A 17,497-nucleotide genomic window follows, 5' to 3' on the forward strand; every position below is an offset into this window, starting at 1 on the left:
TGAGGCGCACAAATTCCGAGTTAAGTTTGTGGATTTGCCGGCCTAAACACGCGCTGATCATATGTGTTCTACGGTTGCCTTGGTTCCCCGGAAAATAGCATCGCAGGATTCGGGGATCAGAGCCCAGGATCCTGATCCCCCCGCGATCTGTTGGTTCTTTTCGCCGGCAATCCAGGGGTAGACTAACTTCTCCCTGATCCCCGAACTTACAAATCCAAAATATTTAGTTGCACTTAATGGGGGCAATCGCACCAAAACATCCGATGGATCAGAACAAAAGTATATAGATTAAATCGGTGTAATATAAACAGTTTGGTACTTAAGAAAATCTTTTAACATAAATATTAAAAAGAAAAATTTATTTCTTAATTTTTGTTATTTATTAAAGTTATACAACGTAAGAAAAAATTTTGAAATCAAAAATAGATTTTTCGAGTAAACCAAGCTAGAAAAATTTTGATTTCAATATTCACAGGGCTATTTTTGGAGGCATCATAAATTTCATTGATTTTGATTGAGGGAATATTTTTCGTAATTAATGAAATGATAAACAGATTTTTCACATTAGGCCGGGCACTTAAGAATTGCCATTAGATAAATGGCCAGCACATGTGAACGCGGTGGAGTGTATAGCACCCACTTCCCCCAGATTCCATTACCCCTAAGACAAATCCTTAGACAAATCGCTGCTCATTAATATATTCACTCATCATCGCCCGCAAATGCACAAGTCATAATTGCAATTGCACTTTGACGGCGCTGATAGATACAAATGGCCAGCAAAATGCGCTCCCCAATATTTTCTGGAATCCAGCCCCTAGCCTCGAGTTTTCACCTCCTTCCCCGCTTTTCTTCGGGGAAACGCCTTCGAGGAGTGGAAAATGTTGCGTGAAAATTACAAGCAGCTGTCTGAAGGCAAAGGGACACCCAAAAACAAGCGTGTCTAGGAGGGGGAAGGGGAGGAAAAAGAAAGGGAAAGTAACCGAGACCACTGCACAAAAGACATTTGTCAACACCCCCCACTTAGGGAGGAAACTCCCCCCGACATGGTGGCATTCCTAGCCAGTTCAATATTTTGACGCTTGAAGTTCAATCTTAAAAAAAAGAAATGTTCTTTTTGCCTTGGCTTGTAAATCATAACTCGCGGGGCATTGAGTGCAGTGAGAAAAAATGTTGAGAATGTATGTTTACGAAAGTGAATTTTATAAGACAATTATATTTTGGAGCTTTCTGATTTTATCTGATATTTATAAAACAAAGTTTTAAAAGTAATAAAGTAGTTTTCTTCTTAATTATATGATTTTTAATAAGATTGGAAATTAATATACTTACCACATCATACTCTTTATAAATGAACACACCATATTATCTAATCGTATTATGAATTATACTATACTATACAAATATATAACTAGCATAAGATTGTCGATAAATATTTACAAACTTGGTTTTAATAAGTACCACACCATCTTTATTTAAGTATGAAATTGGTATCAACTGTATATTTTATAAAGCTAACTACCATTGAAAAATATAGGTGCTTACTTTTATATTTTTAGGCAATGTTGGTTTTTTTCAGTGTCCCCACATTGATGCATCTGTATCTGCATCTGCATTTGAGTGTACATCTGCCGGTTGAAAGTGTTGATAGCTGCACTTAGCCGGCGGATTCAACTCGTTCGCGGCTAATTGGGTGCGAACGTGCGGCAATTAGTTGCACTTGGAATGGCTCACGAATGCAACAACCAACGAGCAACAACGAACAACCAACAAATCCCAGGCCACAGCTAAAAATCGGAGGCACGACATCGTGAGGCCGGCATCATAATCCCGTCGAGGCGCCATGCTGATCATCGATCCACCGAACATCGAACACCGATCCAGTGATCCAATGATCCACCAATCTTCGATCCACGCTGATCTGGCAGCGATTATCGACACAGAAAAACGTGTAACGGCGTTGCTTTTCCCCAAAAGAAAGTGTCAGACAGTCTGTCAGTCCCTGATTTGGTTAGTCAATTGTATCTGTATCTCGGTTTTTGTATCTCTGGATAACCAAAACTGTTAAGCTCTTTGGCGCCATAGCAGTTTGGCTTTTTCCCATGATTTATTTACGCACATGTATCTCGTGTCTGTGCGTGCAACCCCCAAAACTTAAAAGCTGAGATACAGATACAATTAATTCATTTTCGTGTCTTCGACATTTACAAAATGTTTTGCTTAATTTGTTTTGTGTTTTTTGGGGTTCGTTTGTTTGGTGGGGAGAACTTTCCGATTTGTGGGTGTTTCTTGACAGTTTTCAGGGCTTGTCGCTCATTAGTCGGGCTTAACTGAGGCCAACACACAATTTATACATATAGATACATATATAGGGGGGAAACTCACTGGCAGAAAATAAGTGTGGTTCGGGCAAGTGGTTGGGTTGAGTCCAGTGGTAGAGTGGTGGTGCTTAAATCTTTTGGGGGCGGACCAGGCAATCAAGCCGAACTGTTTTGGTTCTCGAATGATGAGGGTTTCGCTTTGGGTGGGTGTGTTAACCGTTTCAATATTAGATTGAATGTTTTTAACTCTTTCATAAAAATGGTAATACATTTTCAACAGTTGAGTTACGATTATTAAAGAAATTATTATTAAATAAATATTTCTTAAATTTAAAATATTTTTTCTTAGTTCTTAAGGATATTATAAGCGAAAAAATGAAAATGTTAAATAATACATTTTGTTTTTGGTCCATAGTCAGTTTATTGTTAAAATGATTACATCATTATCAATTAAGAATATTTAAAGGCTTTTTTCTTTAGGAATACATAATTTTATTAGCTTTTAAGTTTTAGATAAATACATACCCAAAAACATTAATTGGCATTTTAGGCAACTCCCTGAGTAAATAAATGACTGACCACCATTTAGAGTTCCCTTTCGCATTTTGCAAAGCAACATAAATTCCTTTTGAAGTCATTTTCGAGCGATCATTGTATCCTAGATTTCCGACATCCCCGGACAGTTTCTTTGTCATGGGCCCCGGGCTGATCTTTGACTCGGGTATTTGATGTTTTCCTACCGACTTTTTGCTGCCGTGTCAATGTCATCGGCTGGTATTATTCTTTCATTAGGCTGCGAGTTGTTGCAACTGCCCGACACCAGACTCTCGAATTCGGACTGGGGATTTGCATATATGCACATATGACCCGACTTGCAGACCTCATTTCTCCTGACAGCAGAGCCGCGAGCTGTGAAAAGTATCTGGATCTCTCGGTGCGGAGCACTAGCAATGCAAATTATAGATCAGGTGCAACGGCAGTAATTGCTGCCATAATTGCAGCAAGTGGATTCGTTTGCCACATCATATACCCTCCAGTTATGAGCAGGCTAAACTGTAGCGTTTCCATGGCCACTGGTTGGGGATTGGCTTGGCCATGCAACATCTTTGATCTGCGATTTCAGATTTCAGATCGCCCATCTCAGGTCTCCCATCCCAGATACATCTCATCTGGTCCAAATTGGAGCGGCAATTGCAGTTGCAGTTGCAATCTGCATGTGTAATAGAGTCAAGCCAACTAATTTTGCGGCAATTTGTGCTTGGGAAATCCATGCGGAATGGATAAACGGTGGCAGGCATCCCGCTCTTAACCCCCCTGAGGCCCCCTGGGTGCTCCTGTGCCACATGCAGAAATTAACGAATGATGGACAGACATTCGAGACGAGTAACCTGCATGCAAATGCAAACTGGGGGGCGATCTCTCTTTCGCTCGCATCGCTCGCTCTCTTTCTTGTCATGTTATTAGCAGCAATTTAAGCAAATAATCAGTGCAACTTGCCAGTCGAAAAACAGGGGCGTCTGCGAGAATGGGAAGGGGGGGTTGGGATGGGGAGGGGGCGGGTCAACGCGTGACTTGCAGGCAGACACATCACAAATTGCAGACAAGTGTGGTTCTTGAAGCTGCTAGCCGAAATAAGCAGCCAAAGCTGGAGCCACATGCAAATGCCAGCGCCAGCATTAGCCAAGTGCACTGCAATAAATATTTGGACAAATAAATTGGTACTTTTCTGAGATTAGAAATTAAAAATAAAGTTATAAAATGTGTTACTTATATTAAAAGAGGCCACTAAGCTTGTTTCTTCGGTACTTGGGATTCTTATTTTGATTATTATAATTTGTTTGAAATTTAAAATGATATTTTATGTTATAATTGATCAAAATCGTTATTATAGTAAGATATTTTAGGAAATTTTTAAAATTGCAGACACATTAGATAACTTTTTTTTAAAAATCATTTCTTATAAAAAGTTTTATTTATTATGCTGTTAAGACTTATAGAATATTAGTATATTAATGAGAGAACCTTATATCAAACGTCATAAGATCATGATCAAATATTTGGATATTGTTTTGATATTATTTTGATATCATAGGTATGATCCAAATTATATTTTCAATATTTCATAATGTTTTATAAGGGCTTAGCTTAACTTCAAATTTTCCTAAAAAATTTCAATCCTTTTGTAACCTTACCATATAAACTGATATTTTTCCGAGTGTACTTAAATTTGAAATCAGAAGAGGGTTCGGGGAACCCGGAGATTCTAATGCTGAGTGCTGGCGTAGCTTTTTCGGTGCTGGGTAATTTGCATTCCGTTGCGGATTGCAACTGTTGTTTTGCGCCTTGCGCCTCTCACGATCTTAGGATCTGGAATCTGAAAATGTGCAGATCTGCGGAGATCTGCAGCTTGGCAATTTGGAACCGTTTGCTGTTACTTTGTCTGGGGCTGCCGGGGAGTTTTCACAGTTGATTTACCCGCACAGAGGTGGTTGAGGCTGCAGAGGTGGTAGATCGGTAGTTTTATTTACAAAAAATTAGCACAGCTTTTGCTTGTTTACGGGCCCAATCGAAGCCCGGCTCACGGACTTAAGTGCGACCCCGCGTCCAATTTCGGCATCTGACTCCGAGGTGAGCGAGCGTTTTGGCTAATTTTCCAAATTGCTTTTATTAGGTTTCGTTTATTTGCATTTTGCGCTTTAATTTTATGCTTGATTTTCCTCTCTCTAGACTTTTAACCCTCTGCTGCCGTTGTTACGTCGCTGCGGTTTGCAATTGTGAGCGTTTATTTTTAGTAGTCTCGTTTTTTTTGCCAGCTTTTGGTTTTTGCCAGTGCGAAAATTAGCTGCCGTCCCTTTCTGCTTGGTTAAATGTTGCAATTTTCAAGTCGTAAAAAATTTAAATTTCTGTTTAAACTGAACACAAAGGCAAGAGCTGGTGAAAAAATTGCAATAAAACGCTTTGGATATTATGCAATCCTTTTTTTGGGGAGGTTGGTTGGTTGGATAACCGCTGAAAGGTTTTGCGTTGATTTGCTTTGGCATTGGGCAACCTCTGAAGAGGCGTGTTTTATCTCAAATGAGATCGCTCAAAAGCAAAAATGATTTCAGCTCTGTAATTGTTTAAGGGGGATTGGATTGGAGCTGAAGCTGATGCTGATGACTGAGCTATCTGTGGACGAATGCCCAAGATCTGTTTGGTTTAGGAAAGGCAGTTGACCTAATAAGTGTTACAGCCCAACTCTGATTAAAATTATGATCATAATCATAAATAAATCGTCTAATATAATATAAAATATTCTCGTTTTTACTACTTTTTATGTGTTTTGCTTCTTCCCGTGAATTCTTCTGAGAAGAACTACTGTCACCTTTAGTTGCCCTTTATCACCATCCCCAGTTATTTGACTTCTTTTTTATCGTTCATAAGCAATCGCCTATCTCAGTGGCTCAATCGGATAAACGCTGCCTCTAAAATATTCCTCTTTGCCCCTTTATAAGCAGTGTAGGCATGTAAATCAACACATAATAACTTAATGCTTGATGCTGCAGTGATTGTGACTAGTTGACTGCACTGTGAAAAAACATAAAGGATTTTATAAAAAAGTTTGTTTGATATAAAAAACAAAAAACGATTTAAAGTGAATGAATTTAGAATTTCGATAATGCCAATAAAAATTAATACAAATACACAACATTTATACTATTGAATTAATATTTAGTAAGGGATACATATGTTTTCTTTTTTTGAGATCTTCCATCAAAACTATTATGGTTATTATTTCGTTTTTGGGTTTTTATGTGTACTATTTTTTCCTGTGTAATCCTATCCCAGTCCAAAGTAAAATCATCAACTTCCAACCAGAACTGAGGGCCAAAGTCAAACTCAAACTCAAACTTGAAGCGCGTGCGCTGTGACTTAATTGCTGATTACAAATTAGCGATAACAGTTGAGGATAAATACAAGTCTAAGGAGGAGAAATATGAGGCTGGGGGAGTGGAACTGGGACTACGAAGAGCCCTTGGTAGTTAATTAAGACATTAACCACTGCTCAGCCTGCCGACCGATTTTCCGGCAATCGAAAGCCGAGATCAGGGGCGAAGAAAAGCCCATCGAAAATGGAAGCCTGGCCCAAATCGCCGACATCCGCCCACCTTGGCCAAATTGGAGGTGCTGGCCGCTTATCAGCGCCCACGTGTCGCTTTCCGGCCATTAAAGCCCGGCACTTGAACTTTGGGCTTGTGCCGCAATTACACCTTCCTCTCCGCAATCATAATTGTCACTCCGGAGTTATCGATTACCTTTCGGGCCTATCCGCCCGTCCATCGACATTCGGCGGAAGTTCGGCTGTCACTTTCGATCCGTAATTATGATCGTCGCCATATTCGACGCGCTCATAAAGTACGACGCCCCAAAAAAATCAGGGAGGTGTTTTCTATTGTAAACAACACGTAATTATAAATTCACTGCGTGACATATGAAATATTTTAATTATTTCTAATTTCAGGCGAGACAATTGCTGACTAGGTTCTTGGAGAATTGGTGGGATTCGTGACTGCAATCAGGTAGACAAAAGTCGAGATTGATAATGAGTATTTATAATGAGAATGGGTGGATAACATAATTGATAGGGTGGGGTTTGAATTTTCAGGAAAGTTAAGAAGAGAACTGCCATATATGTATTGATTACATTTTGATTTATCTTCTTATTTTAATATGGTTTCTAAAATACATACTTTTTTAAATTCATTAAAACTTCTAAGATAGTTAAACCGGGTGTTAATGAATATTTATGATGCCTATACCCCTCATATTTCTTATCTTTCTTTAAGATCTTTGATCATTTCACTACCGAGAAAAAACTTGCCTTGAAAACAAAACAATCCAATCACTTGACAACCTTAAAATCGTGATATCTCAATTCCCATAAAGTGGCCTACACACACTTTAAGCCCCAAAAGCCATATGGCTGAGCTGAAATCACGGTAGTAAGCCGAGTTCCCTCGATCAGAACGGCCATAAAAATCAAACAGCTAAACTCATTGGTAATTCGATATTTTCGCTGGATTTCGCCAACGGAAAACCAAAAACGATTTGCCGAAAAAGTCCAATCAAACCGGCGAAGGTCGATAAAATTTGCAATAAAATAAATTGCCGCCAATAACTGCGAAAAGGAAAAAAGTTAGACACCTACAATGTTGGCCGAGGAATTCCCAGACTCGGTTTTGAACTACAAAATAGAGGTGTAAGGCAATTTTCATTTTAGCGCCGCACATAAAACATTTTTTATGGCTTTAAAATCGGCGCGGAGTAAAAGTTACACTTTCGCAATAGAAAGCCGGCCAGCGGTTTGAACTTCTTCTCCTCCGGGGAGTGCTCAAAGCCCAAGTGCTAATGGTGTTCGCCAGTGGGTCATAAACCAGAAAAGCACACACTTTGTACCAGTCGCAACCCCTCGACAACTGATGCGCCCAGTTACAGTTACAGATCCACCCGAAACGGGGTCAAAATTTATGGCCAAAAGTGCAATATGTCTCCGGGAGGCGGGACGTCCACCCAATGAAACTGTCAGGCCATCGTATTTTAAAACAAATGCGACGAAAGTAAATAAAAACTGGACCGTCTTGGATTTCGCACACGCAAAAGGTCAGAAAAGTGTTGGGGGGGTTTCTTGGGATGGATGGGGGGTTCCGGCCAACTGACATCTGTACATGACTTTGGTGGTGTTCAAAAGTCCAGCTGTGTGGGCAACACATCTCGAATCTCCGTCTTTTACATTACCTCAATTCGACAGCCATGGCGGCCCCTTGGGCAACTTTAATTGGATCGCTCGGAACCCAAGACCCCAAGACTTCCCGATCCCAACTTCCCTACATCTCAAGATCCCGGGACTCGCGCTGCCATTAACCCGCTGCAATTGCAAATTTACGAGCCGGGCGTCAATTAAGTATCGAATTACAACTTGTTTAATGTCAATCTGTCTCGCCCGGTGCCTGTTACAGTGAGCTGTCCAACTATCTGTCCCCCCGTCCGAGTTTCAGTATTTTTACCCTCCTTAACCCATGACGGACAGCACCTTTTGAAACCTATATTATTAAAACTATGAAAATAAGAGAGTAAAAGCCCTAAAAACAAGAAAATTCTTAATTTGCCAATTTTTTTTAGTATGTAATTGGCGTGGTAAAATCTTTTTATATCAAATATTTCTTGTAAACATAAATCAAGTAAAAGAAAAATGTTTTCTCTTCATAAAATATTTTGTGAGATAAATCTAATTTTTAAGCAACCTAGGATGCTACAAATAAGAAGTGTGAAAGTGTCAATGAGTGAAATATTTTTAAAAATTACTTATTATAAAATATTTTTTAAAATCCCCATGGATATGCCGCAACCAATGGGCTAAGAGCAACCCCCTTTTAAGATACTGTCTTTCCGCCACCGATAGGGATCTCATTGGAGCTGTCAGAATTCGCATAATTATCGCACAAATTAGCTTGTCAGTTGGGCAGAGTGATCAACATGGCGGCAGGGAAGCGTCACCTAGTCTGCTCCACTCCATCCCAACCCGCTCCCCCTTTCTCATACAAAACACCCACCCATCCCCTGACCCCAGCTTAACCCCCACCTGCCCAAGTTAACCCATTAATATGCCACACCAGATCCAATCCAAAAGCGTGGGCTGCTGACAGTCGACTATGCGAGTTTTGACAGCCCGTTGGCTACCATATAATATCGACATCGGCTGGTGAAAAACTTATTAACTGCATACATTAACATTCAATTTGAAGCGGCCATTGCTGCCCCTCGGTGACATTTGGCTGTGGATTCATGGGCATAAATCAAAACCATCGAATGAACCTCTCGGTTCGTTTGTGAATTGACAATTGAGACAACACCAGGTGGGTTGGGCCAGGGGCTGCCCCTCGGCATTTCTGTTGTCACGTTTGGGCTGTTAACGTGTTTCGGTGACCGATCGATGGGTCCCCGGGATGGGGGTACTTCTGGTACTGGTACTGGTACTCCTATCGTGGAGCTGGAGGGGAGAGGAGAGGGCTATCTGAGGGATCTGGGGGGAATTGAACGCATGATGCCAGTCGATTGACACTCGCACTTGTACAATTTTAATTAAACGCCACTGGTATTGATACTTTATCTCCGCCCATTCCATTCAGTTTGTATAAGCATGCACTGGAGAAAAAGTTGTGTTGCTAGGAAAGAAGACACTTGTACAATCTTAAATTAAAAGTGATATATAATCGCTCCAAAATCACATTTTTAACTTAATACTCAAAATCGTTTTCTGGACCTCAGGTTAAAACAAAATTCCATTCAGTTTGTATGGAGAAAAAGTTGTGTTGGTAGGAAAGAAGACACTTGTACCATCTTAAATTAAAAGTGATATATTATCGCACGAAAAACACATTTTTAACCAAATACTCAAATTCGTTTTCTGGACCTCATCAAAATTCTATACGTATTAAACTCTAATATTCGATCACCCTCAAACAAAAATTCAATGAATTATACATACTTTAACACGTTTTCGCATACTCATGTTAAACTAAACTGTTCTTAACAGCAAAATTCCACTCGTTTTTTTCAGATTAAAATCTGCTTTTAAATTTATAATGAATATTATTAAGACTATTGTTTTCTAAGATTATCCCAACAGGTCAGGGTACCCAATTCTTATTAAAACCGTTTTATAAAACTTTTTAAACACTTACAAGAAAATAAATTATACAAGTACATTATTTATTTAAATTATTTATTATTAAAAATTTCTTTTATTTATTACAATCACCTAGTTTTACTCTTTCAGTGATCCTAGCTTCCCATTAACAGTCAACGAACCCCACCCACCCACATCTTTGTCTCTGTTGAACACATTTTTCCCCTGTTGCATTGACTTTCGATTCTAGGAAACTTTTTAAGCCGCAATTTATGCTCGTTTAAGGCGATAAATATAACAGAGCCCAAGTGATTGAAGCTGATTGCATTCCAGCGGACCGTTGACTGACCAACCCCCTTTCCCCTAGCCCCCTACCCCTTTCCCTGCCCCTCCGCCCATGGTCATGAGTCACTAGCCATGAGCAGCTGCAGCGGCCGTAATTGAATGCGTGTCAATTGAATGGCGTCGCTCGCAACTCGCAACTCGCGCCCATATTCGAAACTCATATCGGAATCGGAATCGAAGTCGGCGGCCATAAATAAACGCTAAAAAGCAAGCAGCCGCAATTAATAACGCTGCAGATTTGCAAAATGGCCGGCAGTTGCAACTTTACGAGATGAAAGAAAAAGGGAAAATCAAGCTAAAAAACTGAGGAGAAAAGGTTTACAAAATACTCAAGATATTGAGGAACATTTTTTTAGTATTTAAATCAAGCAAAAAAATAATTTTTTTATTTTATATATATAAAATATGTTTTTTAAGGTTATTTTTCTTTAATTAAAATTCCTTAAAAAGTACTTCCAAGCAATTTTTCCAGTATTCACAACCGACTGAATCGAGAACAGACCCATCCATTGATTTATGCATCCCGTTGGCCATCGAAACTCGAGTTCAAAATACCAAATCGCATTTCGCATTTATTAGCACTCTGTGCATTATGGAAAACGCAAAGGGGGCGTTGGGGAGGGAAAACTTGATTGATGTGCTGCAATTAAAAGCGCATTTTCCTTAAGTCTCCAAGGTGATGGAAAACGAGGGGAGGGCGGTGGAGAGTTCAGAGGGTACTTGTATCCATTAAATAGATTTTTAATTGGGTGCTAAAGGAATGTAAGCATGATTAATAATATTCTTGAAATTCTTAGAACCTGAACTTTTGGCACACAATTTGAGCAATTAAAGATGGTTTTTAACGATTTTCTTAAATATTATTACTGTGAATTTATCATTATTCATCGCAGATTGTAGAAAGCTGTCCATCCTTAGAGAGTGACGAATTGTTTTAACTACTTGCCGAACTTGAAGAGGAGAGCATTCCGCACACCTTAAGCCCATTTCATCAACTTTCCACAACTTACTCACCGACTTACTCACCTGTCCCCTCGACATAACGAATTTCAATTAAAGCCACAAGAAGCTGACTTCGCGGTAATCCCTTGGACAATCATAAAGCATAAAAAACCTAAAAACTGATTAACATCTGGCGTGGCTTGGTCAACGAAATGCGAACCATTAAAAATTCGCACTACAAAGAGCCGCATCCGCATCTTCGCGTCCACAGCCACATCCTAAAGGTACATTTCCATGGTCAGCAAGGTGTGAGCCGCGTTGAGTTTCAATTCCATTCGGGCAGCTAATTAGCCGCCATATGTCCAGGGAGGAGGGGAGTTATTCAGCGGAAATGCTATGACAAAGTGGCTGCCTGCCTCTTCTTTATTTTAATTTTTATATTTTTTCGGGGGCTGCATTTTGGCCCTGGCGATGCTTATCCCGCAGATGAAATATTCGTGCAGACGTCGCGCTGGTAAACGCTTGTCAACTTTGCTTTGATTGCGCTGCTAACGGGGGGAAAATTAATTTTTATTGCAGCCCACAGGGCGTATCAGCGATGTGGACTTCCTCCGACCTTTTCGCGCCGGTCGCACATCTCTTAGATTTCACTTGTCAGATTCCCCAGCGACGCAGCTGAGGTATGGCTTCCGTTAGTGCGAGGGGCTACTGTGGAGCCCGGCTACCGTGGTGCACCATCTGAGGTGCGAAAGAAAGAAATCCACAGAAAAGTAAGGAGAACAACAGGCGAGGCCGCATTCAAATGCAGCCAGCTTAATTAGCCAAAACGTTGCATGTGTTTTGCACTTTGGTTGCCGGCAAAATCTTTACCAAATTGCCACAAACTGCCCAGCTACTCTGGCATTTTGCCTCCATGATGAAGACGGTGGACAGGTGGAAGTGCTGATGGTGATGGTGATGGCGATGCTGATGAGCTGTTCGCTTCTCGCAATTAACCAAGACTTTACACAGGTCAAGGTGGATAAAAAACACTTTAACAGACCATAAAACTAATTTTAACAATTTTTTAAGACTTAAATTTGGTTTGAAAAGAGTTTTTCAAAGTTACAGCACCTTAAAATTTACAAAAAGGTTTTTTTAATATACTACAATAATTTTGAAATTTATAATGAAATCTAAGACTTGTTAGAAAATAGATGAAAATGTTATTTTATACTTAAAATATTTTTTTGTTTAACTAACTCATTTCTAAAAACTCTTTAGATCGAGTAAGTTCCATTATTTCCTCTGGCAACCACAAAAAGTTCAATAATTATAAAATAAAAATGTTATTTAATACTTAAAAAGATTTTTTCAACAAACTCTAGTTTAAAACCCCTTTCAATCGTGTAAGTTTCATAATCCCCCCCTCAATTTAACATCTCTTGCAACCACAACATTTTCGACAATTTATTACCACCTTTCACAGAAAAACCAACACGAATTAATTTCCATTAAATCAAATTAGAAGCTTCACAAGGGCTCAGCACTTTTCTCATGCTTATTCCTCTCAAACCCAAAGTCCCTGTCCATTATAAACCCAAAACATATGCTCCAAATCATTTATCTAGAAAGGGAGCCGGAATATGTTCTCAGTTAATAAAATGCAATTGAGTAATTGCCTTTCACATTTCATCAAAACGCATCGAATAGCTCTTGCATTTTATGGCACTTTCAACGCGTGGAGATCGAAGCCCTGCATATTCTCCCATATAAATCACAATGGAAAACCTCAGGTCGGCGCAATAAAAATTGTAATTAATTGCGGCTTGCGATGGAAATGAAAAACACACAGCCAACAAATAAATATATATACATTTTTTGGGGGTTATGCAGCCACAAAGTGGAGCGTTCGTGCCTAAAAATAAACTAAAATTAATCATGCAACGAGCGGTCGAAGAGTTTTCCCACCGTTTTATTTTGAAAAGAGGGGAATATATATGCAGATGACCTCCCAAACGAAACCCAACGATTACAAAATAAACCGACTAACGCTGAAGTTTACCAACTAAAAAGCTAACTAGCCGCCAATTATGCCAAAGTGTTTTGCCTGGCTTATCTGTCCTCCGATTTCCGCGGAATTTACGAGCCTTTGATGCCAGCCGCCCCTCACAAAACGAAAAATTATGAAAAAACAATTAAAATTATGTGCTGACCTTAATGAGTTGATTAAATCCCCAACATAGCGATGACTTTGTGTGACTCTCTGAATCTGATCACTTATCGTCTGAGTCACTTACAAGCTGCGGCCACTATGCGGTGCCCTGTAACGTGTACACCCCCTAAAGTGGACCACACACACGGCTCGGATACTTGACGTGCGTCTGGCCATTTGTCGCAAATGTCAACGACATGACGCCGGAGGCGGACCACCGTGGAAGAGGCCACTTAGACCGGCCTATAAACACGTCTATCGGATGCTATCACCGACCTCAAACCTCGAACTAACCCAAAAACATAATACTCAGAGTCGAGTTACTCATATTTCTGGAATGCCAGAAGGAGGTGGATGGAAAGCCACAAATGCCAAGCTGGCAAAACTATTAAAAAATAACTGCGACGCGTCGTAATTCGCTCGAAACTGTGATAAGTCTCTGGACAGTCGGGGCGATCCTCGCCAGAGTTCAGGAAAAAAACCCTCATCAAGCAACGAGTTCATCATCTTTTTGACAGCCAAACTAATTGACGAGACGCGCATGCGCCGTGGCCATAACAAGATATATGGCCCAGATGACAACCCATCGGCATGGGCATCGTTATATATCGGATTCTTCGTCTTCGGCATCGCCATCACCATCAGCATCCCCATCCAATCTGGACTTTCGTATAATTATGAGCTTAGCGCCGGGCACGGATCACCTTAATTAGCTCTATGCTCCATGCGGAGCGGTAAAAAATCAGGGGTTGTATCGGTTTCAGCAGAAATATCAATCAAAATGTGAAATTGAAACGATTGGGCAAATGATTGGCTCACTGAGCGACCAACTGTCAGTCATCCATGAGTTCGAGTGGCGTGACGAACAATGCGGCTTTGATTCCAGCTCGGAATCGAATCCGATTCCACGGCGACTTTGCTTCGAAAACAAAACTCGGGCTGCAAAAGTGTCAGAGAAATCAAATCAATTTTAATTAGGCACTCGGACTCGAGACTCGTGTGTGGGGTCTGAAACCCTCTCATTCGGTCTGGCATGGATGGAATGGTACACCATGATCTGAACTCTCCGGCGGAGTCTGCCTGGCAAGTGGCAGCTGATTAAAAACACAAACTGCCCGCTGGCTATGCTTAAATCGCTTTAAACACATGACTAGCTCCGCTCTCTAAGGTACACTGCGAGAAAAGATCGAGTTTCCAAAAAAAAACAGTATGCTAAAATTATTAACTTTCTTTTTTTATTTACTTGGAAACCATTATACCTTTTGTTTATACTATTTGGTCAGGACATCATTGGTTACCAATAGCCCAAATTAAATTAAAAAGTACATTACAAAAGTATTTGTTTTTTAACATTTTAATAATTTTAGCCACAGTCATTCTGTTAAAACGTAAACCTTGTAAAAAATTAACATTACAAAGACTTTGAAATATTAAAAAAATAGGTTTTTCTTGTTAAATATTTTTATAAGATTAGATACGTTGGGTTATTTCAAAATTTTGGGTTTTGTTGTAAAATCATTGATTGAAATAGCCTTTTGTCTATAACCATTCATGTTATATAGCTTGGTTTGATTGGCATATACGTATAATAAGATTGCTCGCGTAAAATATATATGACCAAGATTCATTATTACCTGCATATTAAAAATATATCCTGTTACATTAAAATGACTTACGTGTTTTTAAAAAAATAAAAGCAAATGTTGATACATTTCAATATTACTTGTGGAAGATTGATATATATATAATGTGGATCCACTAGTATCGCCTCACAGATCCGATCTAGAGCTTCGTAATCTCTCCGAAAGTTTCCCAGAGTGCATAAAAATAACCGAACGTGCATTGACACCCATTGCATGCAATCGAGTGACATCGAATTGATTCGAATTGCCCCGAACTGAATGCCCCGGAATTGTTCGATTTTATGCGGAGGCATTTTGATTGTTTCAGTTTGTAGACAGAGCGGCACGGGCCGCGTCTTTTGTCGGCCAATTAGCTTTAATAAAAAGTATTTCAATAAATAATGTTGACAGTGCCGAAGACATCATAATCATGGAGGGCATTTGCATTGATAAGGCTGTGGGGATCGGTCAGATCTGAGGGACCGCCGTGGAAAGTAGCACAAATCTAATTACACGGACAAGTGGCACAACAAAAAAATAGTTTGTAAATTATGAAAAGAAACCAACACAAAGAAGCCGCTGAGAAGAAAGAAAGCCGCCTGCACATGCTGGGCAAATTAGATAATGGCATGCGCAGAATGTCCGTATCGAAGCTACTGTTCACTTTCGAAAACAGCCGGGAAACAGGAGCACTTCGGGATTACGAAATTGTATAAGGGTATATATATAGGTTCAAGTGGACCTGCAGGATCCCTGAAAAGTCAGCGACTTGCGGGTGTTCCAATTTTCCCACAGCTAAGCCCCGGATAATGCCACATGTGAGTGTGTGTATTCGAAAAGTGCCTGTGCGTGTGCAATGATTTTTCCCAAAACAACTGCGGATCAGGAATCACGGTCTCACTTGTGTGTGATCCTCGTCCGGTCAATGGGCATTAAATTGGCTTAAATTAAGTCAAGTATGTGAGGCCATCAGGCTGAGACCTCCCTATATTCCATTTTCCATGGTTCTCCCTTCACTCATCTAATAATGGACGCATATGAGTTGTATTATCCTTATTTTCCCTGCCTGTTTGGGGTTATTCTTTCGGCGAAACAATGACCCAGTAGCTCTGGTACTTGAAAAGGGGCTCTCAAGTCGCTCACTTCGATTCTTGTCATATTGTTGACTTTTTGTTTCGTAATCCTAATAAATTTAAATGACGTGCAATGTGTACACGAAGGTCTCCTCACACGAATCCGTTGAAAAGGGTACTTGAACAGGGGCGTCAAATGCAAGAGGGGTCATCATAATGAAGTAGGTTGGTCTCGCCAGAGTATCGTATAAGATTTTTAAGAATCAATGAAATACAAATCTTAGAAAAAGCTCGTAATAACTCGTAATAAGTTAACTTAATACGATAGGTTTGTTAAAGCTAAAAACATACACTTTACAAAGACGTAGGCCATAAAAATCGCAGATTCTATTAACAGAAATCTCGAAATCCCCTTATTCTAACATTGCACTCCACCTCTGCCTTAATTCCCAGTTGAAGGCAAACAACTATATGTAGACTTTTTAGGTAAATTCCACCCCTTTCCTCCGAGTTCTCGTTACGCAGCCAGACCGAAGAGAATAGTGTGAACCCATTAAAATTGAAATACAAAAACAATTATCAGAGAATTTTTATAATTAAATTCATAGGAACATAATGCAGACGAATAACTGGAACTCGCCCAAGATCAACGCATCAAGGCCGACATATTTTAATTATAACTTTAATAAGCCCAACTCAACACGCACTCGACAGCAAGAAGAAGAGCAGGAGACCCGAAGCAACCCTGGTTTTGGGAAATCTTGCACCTTTCCACTTCTACCCCATGCACTTCATTATTTCCCACTTTGTATTTAAATCCGTTTTGATCCTCTTGTATGTTTGTGGCTTAACTTTTTGGCTCTTTCCGCTTCTGCAACGTCGAGAAGAATAGAAACTGGAAAATCTCCCGAAGAACACCCGCACGTTGCGGGGTTCCAGGTTTCGGACCTCTTCTGACTTTTGTAACAAGATCAACATGTTGAGATCGGCAATCTGGCAAGAATCGCCGAACCAGTAGCAGGAATCAGCTGGCATTGTCTTTTTCTGGGTTCTGGGTTCCTTGGGATTGATTCCGTCGTTGATCCCGCTGCCGTTTGTCGGCCTGTTTAGGCCCAGAAGTTCATATATGTTCCATTATCGCATTGTTGGATCAGTTAAGATTCGCTGATCTGATGGATCGCACGACAGCCCACTGAAGTCATGTAGGTAGTTTTGGATTCTTTCCCGGGTTCCATTTGCACACCATTATGTTGCAATGTTTGCAGTTGTTTGGGATTAGCTTGCGCAAGGGACCTAATTAAAGAATGATATTCGGCATTCTTTTTTGGATATGA

Source organism: Drosophila subpulchrella, unplaced genomic scaffold, assembly GCF_014743375.2.
Source record: "Drosophila subpulchrella strain 33 F10 #4 breed RU33 unplaced genomic scaffold, RU_Dsub_v1.1 Primary Assembly Seq354, whole genome shotgun sequence".
Taxonomy (NCBI): Eukaryota; Metazoa; Arthropoda; class Insecta; order Diptera; family Drosophilidae; genus Drosophila; species Drosophila subpulchrella.